This window comes from Paroedura picta, chromosome 4 (genome assembly GCF_049243985.1).
Source record: "Paroedura picta isolate Pp20150507F chromosome 4, Ppicta_v3.0, whole genome shotgun sequence".
Classification (NCBI taxonomy): Eukaryota; Metazoa; Chordata; class Lepidosauria; order Squamata; family Gekkonidae; genus Paroedura; species Paroedura picta.
This window is the reverse complement of record NC_135372.1, coordinates 43,209,127-43,221,783: the sequence shown is the minus strand read 5'-3', so window position 1 is coordinate 43,221,783 and position 12,657 is coordinate 43,209,127. Positions and strand designations below refer to the sequence as shown.

Genomic DNA, 12,657 nt, shown 5'->3' with positions numbered 1-12,657 from the left:
CCCCCCCCACCGGTCCGCAACCACAGAAAGGTTGCAGACCACTGCTCTAAAGAAGAGGGTACTTATGCCCACAGGGAAATAGAACATTGATCAAGCCAGGTTTGTGGAAAATATCCTCATTCCCGACCCTGGATTGCTGATGACTGTGACTGTGAGCCAGGAAGTCTAGTTCAAATTGCAACTCAAAGCTCATTGAGTTGGATCCTATATAAAGGTACAGGTATCTCCTGTGCAAGCACCAAGTCATGTCTGACCCTTGGGGTGAAGCCCTCTAGCGTTTTCTTGGCAGACTCAATACGGGGTAGTTTGCCAGTGCCTTCCCCAGTCGTTACCGTTTACCCCCCAGCAAACTGGGTACTCATTTTACCAACCTCGGAAGGATGGAAGGCTGAGTCAACCTTGAGCCAGCTGCTGTGATTGAGCTCCCAGCCTCATGGGCAGAGATTTCAGACTGCATGTCTGCCGCCTTACCGCTCTGTGCCACAAGAGGCTCTAACCCAATATATACAACACAGTATTTACAGGATTTGTTGGCATATAAGACTACTTTTTCCCCCTGAAAAATATGCCTCCAAGTGGGGGGGTCGTCCTATACGCCGGGTGCACTTCAGTTGGGATAGACATAGCTGCCCATAGTAGCCCATAGTACTGTAATGTAATGTAACAAACTCTATATTTTGAGTGGAAATGTTGGGGGGTCGTCTTATATGCCGGCAAAATACAGTAAGTAATCCAAGTCACACATCATAATGGGCTTTGTGCAAATCCAAATAACTATTTAGGTCCCAGGCCTTTCTTCCGAAGTCACATATCCTGATAAGTAAGCATATTCATGTCACATCATTCTCAATTCAGGATAGATCAAAAGTACAGCATGCAGTAAATTAAAATGCAAAGGAGAAGTTAAGAAATAACCACAATCATCATACACAACACTGTATTTAGTATCAACTTACACCTAAAGCCAGCCAAAACACAATTGTGTGACATGTATTACTTCCAGATAAGTGTGCATATAATGGTCGCCTCCATCAAACTCTTGAAAATTAAAAGGAGTGGGACAAAAAGGAAAATTAAAATTAAAAGGAGTGGGACAAAATGTGCCCCACTGTAAACTTTCAGCCCCACAGCCAAAAAGACAAGCAGGTCATGTAAGGAAAGGGGCCTAAAGCACAGTACAAGGAGCCTAAGAGTAGAAATGACTATCCTAGAGATACTCTGGACACGTACTATGTAGAGTTTTAAACCACAACTTGGTGCAGCTGGATCAAACCAATAATTTTCCAAACGGTTTGGTCTTGCCAAACACCTAGCAGCCACAGTCTGGAATGGATGAAGTTTCTGAGAATTTTTCAGACAGACCCTCATGGAGTGTTACAATACCACAGTGATGGACAGTGTTCAAATCCCAGCTCAGCCATGGAAGCCCTTGGGCCAGTCGTGGCTAAATACAGCTATAACTAGGGGGCTCAGCTCTGGGTTGGGAAACACCTGGAAACTTTGAGGGTCGAGCCAGGAGTGGGCAGCATTTGGGGTGGGGAGGGACCTCAAAGGAGTATAATGCTGTGGAATCTACCTTCTAAAGCAGCTATTTTATCTAGGGGAACTGATCTCTGTCACCTGGAGATGAGGTGTTAAACCCAGAGGTCCAGACTGGCATTCCAGCCTCATCCAGCAAGGATGTCTTTTCCAGGTGTCTTAGAAACTAACCCAGGATAACAATTATCCTCGCTGTATACTCTTGATTAATTTAAATCACAGTATTACAGGATGTATTTAAAAAGAATAACCTGTGCAAGACACAGGGAAGACAAAGCCTGTCCAGATTTAAATAATCAGTGGTAGCCACTATGTCCCACCGTGACAACTGCTCCAGAGAAGTGGCATCAGTGGTGGGTTGGACTTCAGCTCTTGAAACGCTCCAAGATGTTGAGGGGCTCCTCATACCAACCACTGCTAACTGAAGTTCATGTGCTATCTCACAATGCATGACCATATTATTCAATTGTATGCCTTTCTGTTACTCATCTGCAGCTTAATTTGTCTTTTTTTCCTGAAAACCATCATTTTTTGGAAAGATTACCACTAATTTATGCCAGGGTGAGCCACACAAAACACCTGCCAAGAGGTTGTATAATGCTGTTTATACTTCAAAGGAAACAGAGTTTTCTCTTTAGGAAGAATTTATTTTTTAATGCTTTTATACAGATTTAACTGTTATGGTCTTGCCCAATGAATCCTGGAGAAAGTAGCTTGGTGAGGCCACTGATCAGTCTTTGTGAGAGCTCTTTAGTTCCAGTCACCTGATCATAGTGTCCCCTAGGTGTTGTCTGCACGGAGCTTTTTACCCAGTCCCAGTTCCCTGAATCCCTGCAGTCTACACTGAATTCAATTTGCATTTTGATTTTGGGCACTTTAAATTTTCCCTCTGCAACATACATGATTGATTTGTGGTCGCCGCGATATCCTGCAGTAGATATAAGCCTCGATATTTCAAAAACCACCATGAGTACGTGCAGATCTCTGCTTTTTGCGAATTAACTCACTGTCTCATGCTTCCAATGCTGTAGCAAAGCAGTCTTCCCTGATTGGCCAGGGCGTCAGTTCAAAGTCTTCCTGGTTCCCAGTTGCAAGGCTTCCCTTAAAGTGACTGTGTTCCAGAAGCCCTAATTTGTCTCAGCAGAGATTTGCCTCGTTTTTCCCCCTCCTCTGCTGTCTCCAATCCACTCCCCATCCCCTCTGCTTGGCTCCCCCCACTTCGTTCTGAGCTTCCCCAATTGAATGCAGAACACTTTCTGTTTCAGTGGGGTGGGGGGGAGGGGAGAGGAAGACCAAGTTCAAATCAATCTGAATTCGGCAGGATCCACAACGGAAAAAACAAAGTAAGTGGAGAATCAGCCCTGGATAGAGGGGACAGCTCTTAAGCCGCTTTATATCTGGAGTCCAGATAACCCATTTTACACACACACTTAAGCAAAAAAAAAAAATGGTTTCAAGCCACAGCAGGAAGATATCTGTGAAGAAGAAAGTTCAAATCTTGAGAAATGTTATGGATACTGCCAGGTGTCCTTAAGAATTCATCACCTGCTGCTGTTGTTTTTCTATTCCTTTTAACTGTATTCAGGGATAGTTTTCACAACAGGACATTTTGTAAGAGATTCTGGCTTAACAAAATTAGCTTGCAAGTTCTCTTTGTATTTCACAAGGGATGTTTCAAGTCAATGGTGAAATTGCTGAGTCAGAAGGTTCACAAAAAAAAATACACTTTTTTCAAACTGGGAAGATCAACAAAATTTTCCGTACTCCTCAAAATAGAACAAAAGTGTGCAATGGGGAGATCCTACCCACACAGATTTAACCCAATTTAATGGGCAGTTGTGTTGCATACCAGTGAACAAAACTAAAGCACAGTTTTTGGGAGTATGCTCAATGAGAAGCAATTGGTTTAAGCAATTTGTGGACTTTAGCCATCTCTGTTAAGTGCTACAAAAATCTGGCTTATACCAATAGACAAAGTGGCATGAATTTGCTAGTTTTAACAACTAAGGACTTCTGGTCCAACTGCATGAATATATTCAGATAAAATACCTTTAATAAGAGACTCCTATGATCAAAGCAAGGATGCCTCTACCACTAGAAATAGTCTCTAACTTCTCAATTCTGTAAAGTGTTTTCTTATCTTGACATTGCTGAAATTAAAGAGTATCCCTATCTTAAAACACTATATACCACTTTTTTACATCTGTGTAGGCAAGTCACTGTCAACACTCTGCTTTAAAAGAGGATCAGATAGATTCATGGAGGACATTTCTCAAATGCTACTGAGGGGAACCTCCACATTCAAAGACATTAAACTTCAGAATCCCAGAACCCAGAGGCAACATGAGGGGAAGGCCTTAGCCTCTGTGCCCTATTGTTGGCACTCCAAAGGAATGGGTTCGGCCAATATATGAGACAGGATGCTGGCCTAGATGGACAATTGGTCTGATTCAGCAGGGGTCTTCTGATGTGCTTATGAAATCACAGTCAAATGAAACCCAATATTGTCACAGGAAGAGGAGCAGCCAGTGTTATGACTTCACCAGTGTCAAACGTCAGCAGCAGGGATAGGTGGCCAAGAAAGCTGGGGACAGAAAACTCAAGTCAGCCACTAGGAGGACTGAGGAATAAGCCAGTACAAATAGGTTCAGAGGTCTTGTCCTTGTTCTCCCTTGCCTTCTCTAGCCCTAACCCTCACACACATACTTCCTGCCCAGACTAGCTACTTCCCAAGACATTCAATACATGTGTACACTTATGTTGCACGGCCTTCCCCCAACTCAAAAGACCAGGAAAAGGGGGCTCCACACTGAAGGCACACAATTGGAGGCCAAACTGATGGCCATGGAAGACAAGTCAGGAGGAATGGAAGGCAAGGGAGAGTTCTTGTCAACGAATGGGGCATATTAATAGCAGATCCTTCCAAAAAGCAGCAACAAATGGTGGCTTTATGCAGGTCTTAGGAACCCGCTAGTGCGATTCTATGACCCACCAGAGGATCTTGAGCAATGTGTTGAAGACCACTGTTCTGAATTAATGAAGCCTCCATCTCTTACCAAACAAGACAGAACCCATTTAAGGAATAACAACCAAAAAGAGTCAGCATGATACGGTAGAGTCTGGGACATTCTGCCATGGAAGGTCATGACTGACCTTGGGCTAGTCTCTCTCAGCCTAATCTACCTGAGATGGTGGATGTTATTAGGATAAAATGGAAGAGGGGAGGACAATGCTATAAGCTGCTTTAGGTCCCCACTGGGCAGCTGTTTTAGAAAAGCACACACAAAATGTTATTTTCAATATCCCAGCATCACCTCCAAAAATTATAGCAAGAGCTTACTGGCATAACTTTGATGGTTTTAGCAGGAGAAGCCAATGCTAATATACAGATAGTTTCTTCCATGTACTTTGGGCCAAGCGCGAACATCAGATTCTTAGACTGTAGCCTGGCTCGTCAGACTAAATCTTATTTCAAGCACAGGTTCAAAGTAAGACTGCCCACTCTTGGGTCAGGAAATCGCTGATTTGGGGCAGTACCTGGGGAGTGTAGGGTATTATGTTATAGAGCCCACCCACCCTCCAGGCAAAGTGAACTCTGCCATTCAGAAATCAGCTGTAATTCTAAGAGATCTCCAGGTACCACTGAGAGGCTGCCAACGCAAAACTTCAACGTTTTTTTTTTAATTGGGGCTTTAGCCCCATGATTGCAAACAGTTTACACTGTATTTCATACAAATGGTAAATTCTTAATAACATTCAGGAATACAGGCATAGAATACATGCAGGATTTTTAACTGGTAAAGGAAGCAATAAAACACCTTTGTCAGCTACCCTGTCAAGGTCACAGATAAAGTGCAAACAGAAGTCTGCAAATCATGTTGATGCTTAAGACAGACATCTGACCACATTCTATATACTCAGTGGCAGAAATATACCTTGGGGGGAGGGAATGCCTCCTTAACTACAGGGCCATTATCCTAAAGTCCATGTGCACATGTGCAAAACTCAGGGAGATACCCAGTTGTCAAAACATTGCTATGGGATCAAAGGCCTCCTGCCTCAAAGCTTGTTTCCACTCAGCCAACGTGTCAACGGGTCAGATCTGTTTTCTGCCGTGCTAGCAAAGGTCGGGATGCGGAACAATATTTCTTTATTTTACACCTTCCCATTTTATAGCCGGAGGAACTGAGGTCGCGGGGCAAAAGTTTAGCCAGTCCGTGGATCAGGCGCAAGGGAACCCAAGAGGGTCTGGGCTGGGGGGGGGGGGGGCGGATACATAAAAGCGTGAGCAAACATCAGGAAGCACAAGGACGGCCGATTGAAGATGGGGACGGGGATGTGGGATTCCCCCTCTCCCCCCCCCCCGTCCAAGCGGCTCTTCCCTGTCCCCCTTTTCAGACTACCCCCCGTTTCTTTGAAAGCCACGGCAGCCCTGGCTCCCCTAGCAGCTGCCCACCTCCTCAAGCATCCTCTGCAGTTCTACAAACCTTTTCCCCTCCGGCTCAGCCCAGCTCGCTACATCCGCCTCGGAGTCAACCCTGCAAAAGAACTACTTTCTTTCCCAACATTAAGGGGCCGCGCTTCCTTCTTTCGCCAGCTCTCGGATCACTTCGGCAACGCGAAGCTGAAGGGTCCGCCAGAAAGTCCTCTCCTCCCCTCGTTCCACTTACTGTCTCTCTACAGGTGCGTTGGATCCCGCGCAGATCGCGCATCCCTCGGCTCTTCACTCCCTAAAGACTTTTTTTTATTATTATTTTAAAAAGTCACTCCCCTCTCTCTCTCTTTCAAGCTGTGCGGCTTGGAGAAGTTTCATTCGTACTTTTCGAGGGGAGGAGCCGGGGAGTCAGCAGTTGTACTCCAGGCCGGGCGCTCCTTAAGGTGGCCCGGGAAGCGAATTCCCCGGAGACTTGCTCGCGTCACCGCAGCAATGACTCGCAGGGCTGACGGAGGACTTCGCACGTGTGGAAAGGAGCGCGGAGACGGCCGCGTGACCGGACGGACGTTTCCGGGGGGAGAGCTCAGCCCTGCTCACGTCTGGAACAATGAGCGGCGGTGGCGCTGCGCATCTTGACCAGGGACTTCGATCCGGCTCCGGTCAATCCGCTTCTCTCCACGGAATAAGCCCTAGTCCACTTCAGGAGGAATGGCTCACTGAGACTTCTGCAGGTTTTAAGCACGCCACGCTTATTCGGGAGTCAGTCCCGTGGCGTGGAAGCGGCGCTTGTTGACGCGCAAACATGGATGGGAGCCCCTGTACGCCTGACTCGAAACCTGGGGAACTTCGAGTCCAATCCACTTTCCATTCCCTATGAATCGGACTGGGTTGCGTATCTGCACGGGCACAGGCGGGCTGCAAAGAGACACCTTAAAGACCAAACTGTGAAAGGCGAGAGAGAAAGCTGAATGGCATTCTGAAGGAAATGCCAAGGAATGGTTTTCTTGTATTTTTACAGGGGAAAGGGCTGCTTCTGCCTCGCCCGCCATCTGTTTGGCAGACTTAAGTTAAAAGCTACTGCTTGTTGCTTTACGATACTTTTAATGCCCATCACGATGTGGCTGCGGGCAACAAGTATGGGAAATGAGATGCAATGCAAAGAAGCAATGCAAGATTCAACGCAAGTGAGTGCACAGGGGCAATGGAGATCCTAATTTTGCAATATACACACTTTTTTCAAGATAATGTATTTAGTAGTAACTAACCGGGACTGAAATAGAATTCACTATTTACTTTTGCAGCAAATGCATGGTGGCATTTGTTGCTGCTTGTGGGTTTCCCATGGGCATAACTTGATTGACCACTATATTTTGTTCACTCAAGGCATATATAAGAAACAGGATATGATTGAACTTAATTATCCAATGTGTATAATAATTTTAAGGGAAACTGGGTTATATGTTGGCTAGACTAGTAAGTACTGGCTAATTGGCAACCCTTAGGACAGTTAGTTTCTAGGTGCTATTAAGGCCATAAATGGTGGTACTCCAATTAATTGAGATGCAGATTAACAAAATTGAGCTTGAGGTTTCCTTCTTCCCTAACTGGGATAGCCCAGGAAAGCCCAAAGTCACCAGATCTTGGAAACTAAGTAGGGCTGACCCTGGCTAGCATTTGGACATGGGACCTCCAAAGATTTGGGTGGTAATTCTTCTAAGGAACACTAGGGGTCCATGATGTGGAGGCAGGCAATGGCACTTCCAACTGTCTCTTGGCTGGCTGCCAAACGAGCCTAGGATCTCCTGGCCATTACTACACATGCCGCCCGATAATAAGTTTTCTTGCTAACATTGTGGGTCAAAGAAAAAGCCATTCCCTTTTCCCAGATAATATGAAGACATGATTTACTGGCATTACTGAGAGTATTGCTGAGGAACTAAATTGTAACATTCACACTCAACGTTTCTAGGTTTGGTACTTGTCATACCCTTAGCAAGACAGGCTTCATCTCACCCACCCACCACTGTAAGCCAGTCACCCCAATAATTCAGGCCTAAGTTTCTCAGGCCTTACCACTGAGCAACAAGCTGGGATTTCCCCATGTCATGAAAGTTCATCCAACTGCCTCGTAAGAAAAGGCTGTTTCCTCAGCATAAAATAAGGCCTCGGGCTGTTTTGACTTACGTCAGAATTTGACCTTGGACTTCCTACATTCCCAAGACACAGGGACTAAAAACGCAAAGCCAGCATCACACACACATTTCCAGTCTCCCTGTCTAGCACAGGATAGCTGAAGTAAAGGACTGGAGGTATGCTGCATTTATGACAATAGATTAATCAACGCAAAAATATTTTATCTGACTAAGCAGAGGTATATTTTTGACCTGTCCTCAGTGGTTTAGACTCATTTTAGGTCAGCCCTGGCTAGCATTTATTCATGTATTTAAAACATCTATTAGCATTTCTCCCTCAAGGAACTCAAGGTGGCTTACATAGTACTTGGATTGGAGACCACCAAGGAAGTTCAGGTTGCTAGCCAGAAGCAGGCATTGGAAAACCCATCTCTGATTGTTGGTTGGCTTGAAAAACCTACAGGGTTGTGGTAAGTTCATTTTGCCTTGATGGCACTTTCCAGCATATTTGTGAAGACTTTGGCTTTGTTATAGGATAGCAATTGTCCAGTGGTCATCTAACTATAACCTCTAGGTGGCAGCATGGAACCCACCAAAGTGAAATCATATGCTAGTCCTGTCATGTGACAGGAAGAGGGTGAGCCAGAGCTACTGGTTCAGGGGTGTTAAGGTGAAACAGAGCAGAAGACTAAGTGAGCTCAAAACTGGAGATACAGCATAAGGAGGACCAAACAAGGCTTATATCCATGTTGAGCTGCCAACCTCCAGGTGGGGCCTAGAGATTCCCCCAGAAATACAACTGATCTCCAGATTACAGTAATTAGAGGGTGAACTGCATGGCATTATGCCATGCTAAGATCTTTCCCCTTCCTAAACCCTACCATCACCAGGCTCCATGGCCAAATCTTCAGAGACTTCCCATCCCAGAGCTGGCAAACCTATAGCCACGGAATACTTCTTTCCACCAGTGAATGACTCCACCTCACCATCTTGCTACTGGACTCTGATTTTATTGTGCTACTTCAGACCAACACGGCTACTCATTTCAATCTCACCATCTTGCTATTCCTTTCAGTCTACATGCAAACAAAGGCAGAAGGTGTGACATCCTGGTTATCTGTGCATAAGCCAGTGGTACTAAATTGGTGGCTCATAGACAGCTACATTCACAGCTGCCATCAATCAAAAGAACCATATCTAATAAAATAATTCCTGGGTACTCAATGCCATTAATGAGCAGTAGGCTTAAAACAGAGGACTGCTTTACCCAAAAAGCAATTAGCATGTGGAATTTACTGCTGCAGGAAGTGATGGTGGCTACAAGCATAGCTTCAAGAAGGAATTGAATGAACATATGGAGCAGAGGTCCATCAGTGGCCATTACAGCTGGTACAGAATTCGGCTGCTTGGGTCCTCACTGGAACACCTTGGAGGGCCCTTATCCAGCTGGTGCTGAGGTGGCTGCACTAGCTACCAATTGTGCTCCAGATCAGGTTCAAGGTTTTGGTGTTAAACTTCAAGACTATGCATGGTCTGGGCCCCACATATCTGAGAGACCGCCTATCACCTTATGACCCCTGCAGAGCCTTGTGCTCAGCAGGTATGAATTTGCTGGTGGACCCTGGCCCATGAGAAGTATGCCTGGTCCTGATCTGGTGGAACGAGCTCTCATAAGAATGGACGGCCCTGATGGAGCTTGTACAGTTCTGCAGGGCCTGCAAGATGGAGCTCTTCCACTGGGCATCTAGTTGAGGCCAGGTGGCAATAAGATTGAGGGCCTCTCCTCAGTTCAGCCAGCACATCAGGCTCTCTTCCCATTGCATCTTTTCCCCTGAGGCATTGGACAGGGGTATCGTCAAACAGATGGGTAGGAAGAGGGTTAGTTGGTCATCGGACACAGAATGGTTTTAGTTGGGGATGGTTATATTTTATTGTGGGGTTTTTAATGTTGCAACCCATCGGGAGCCAGCTTGCTGGGAGCAGCAGGTTATAAATCCAGTAGTAGTGGTGGTAGCAGTAGTAGTAGTTGTTGTAGTAGTAATAGGTCACAAGATATAGATGGAACTCTATCTGATGTTCTGTATACTTGGTGCTTTTGGGGCAACAATGGGAGAGCTTCTGGAGTTCTGGCCTCACTGGTGGACCTCCTGATAGTAACTGGGTTTTGGCCACTGTGTTTGTTTGTTTGTGGGGCAGGAATTCGAGACCAGTAACATAATATTATTGTATTAGTCCCAACCAAACTGTCACAAACTTGCAGGTTCTCCAAAACTCTTCATTAGGTGGGATTAGCAGCTTTTAAAAGGGAAGGACAAAATGAAGGACATGGGGAGAGGCCATTTCAAGGAATGACAGAATAGGCCAATCTGCAGTTTGTTTATAGCCTTCTTGAAATAAACTCTAGGAGGTATTGAAGATTTTTTATTGACATGAACGATAGTATCTTGGTATCAGAGGGTCAGCATTGTTTTTACACGGCATTTTAAAATTACTTAAGGTATTGTGTAATCAAGTATTAGGAAAAGTACTGGGTAATTAGTACATGACTAGCACAAAACCCTGAATTCCACCATCGTTCAACGTTATCAGATTTCCTCTGAAATGAATAAAACTCTGAATGGTAAATTTTACATGACCCTCACAGATGGATTTCATTCAGCAAAAACTAATGGTCCTCAATATTTTCCACATGTAGATACTGATATAAAAAGTCAGCTAACTTTTTCATCATGACCTATTTCTTTCAAGAATAATATGAACAACCTTGTGTGACCTCTGGAAGCTTATTGCATATTATACCTTTCCTTGGCACTTTATTAATTATATCACAGGTCATTAGTTTTCTGAATACTGTGTTTGGCTTCCCTGGTGCTTGTCTTACAGTTAAAGAGTAACAGCACACCTACTTAACTTCCTAAAAGGATACATTTTAATTAAAATGACCGGAAACATTTTTTTCATGATATGCAACATTACCTAGACCTGAACTTTTTTTTAAAACTAGGCTTGCACAACTTGTGACCAACGGAGCCCAAAAGATCCCACCAGCTATGTATTATGGTCTACGAATTACCAATATAGAGATGTTTTAAAATATTGTACTTGGTATATTTATATCCTACCTTTCTCCTCAGACTAAAGTAGGGTTGCCAAAACCAGCTTGGGAAATTGGTGGAATATGAAGACCCCACCCACTCTTTCAGCCAACCCCCCCTTGGATAGTATGGTCCCTGCTCTAATTTTAATTGTTTTAATAGGCATTACATGTGCCAAGTGCCAAGGGGATCTGAAATTTAGGGGGTCTCATATAGGCACCTGGGTTCAGCTATGACATTGGAAAATCTCAGGGGGAAAGCGTAAGGGTATGCTAGAATTAGAAACTATTTTAGTGCAGTCTCCCACAGCTCAGTGACATATTCTCAGTAACAAAACCTTTCAGGGAAAAGAACATCACTGCATATGCTCACTAAGAATGGATACAAACTGCATTTTTGAACAAATCCATATGAACTGGGAGGTTGATTTGTGAACTAATCTGCTTTGTACCTGTTCATGAGCCATTTAAAATTTAAATCCCTGTTTTCTGCTCCTCACAGCTTTTCACAGGGAGCATAAAGCAGGAGTTCTCAAATATCTGAGCAGTGGGACCATCACTCAGATGGTTGGTTTAAAAGGTTCTGATAATGTCTCAAGGTCAACCTGTAAATAAAACATTACCTACCTACCTACCCATCCCACCCACCCATCCATCCATCGTATGGTGTATACAATGGCAAAAATTAGAAACAAAAAGTCTGAATATTAGACTACATAGAACATCAACATTATTTTACATAAGCTGTAGTAATTTCACATGCCAAATAGATTATTTCACATATAGAATTGATGAATATATCCAATGACCAACATCACCATAGGTATAGATTCAAGTGGGTAGCCGTATTGGTCTGAAGTAGCACAACAAAATCAGAGTCCAATAGCACCTGTAAGACCAACAAAGAGTGCATGCACTCGAAAGCTCACACCTTGAATAAATCTTTGTTGGTCTTAAAGGTGCTACTAGACTCTGATTTTGTTGTCTGACCATAAGTGTTTTGGCCTATAAGGCCTTCATCAGTGGTCAATAATACATACTATTTTAATGACCTTTTGTTTAATGTATAACTCCATACCAGGAGTTCTTTTTCATATGTTGTGTGGTTGCTGAAAGTTTATAAAGCAGGCCATGGATCGCTTTTCATGGTAACTGCAAATACAACACAAAATCTTCAAAGATATAACAATCTAGTACAAATTTTCCAATGTCTCTGGATGTGTGCATTATCAGTCACAAATTGCAATAAAATGGACAGCTTTATAAAACTCACTTTTCTCTCTTCTACCTTTTTAAAGTATGCCCTCTTGTTGCTGTGTGTTGCTGTGTGTGCACAGGCATTTACATTTTTAACTTTGTAAAAATCATTTTAACTTTGTATTTTAGTTTGTATGTGTTTACAGTCACTTTCCCACATTCTTTCTTCCTCATTTCATTTTGGGGTATCCACACTAAGA

At 44.0% G+C, this 12,657-nt stretch overlaps 1 protein-coding gene across 2 annotated transcripts in view; it reads right to left on the bottom strand.

Moving 5' to 3' along the window:
* PLA2G4A (phospholipase A2 group IVA) overlaps positions 1-6,929 on the bottom strand; it is a 108,274-nt gene extending 101,345 nt beyond the window's left edge. Inside the window, exon 1 of one of the 2 annotated variants that reach the window (XM_077332672.1) lies at positions 6,210-6,929. The gene's annotated coding sequence lies outside the window, so the exon portion shown is untranslated. The other variant, XM_077332673.1, reaches the window with a different exon arrangement.
* Between the last annotated feature and the right edge of the window lie 5,728 nt (positions 6,930-12,657).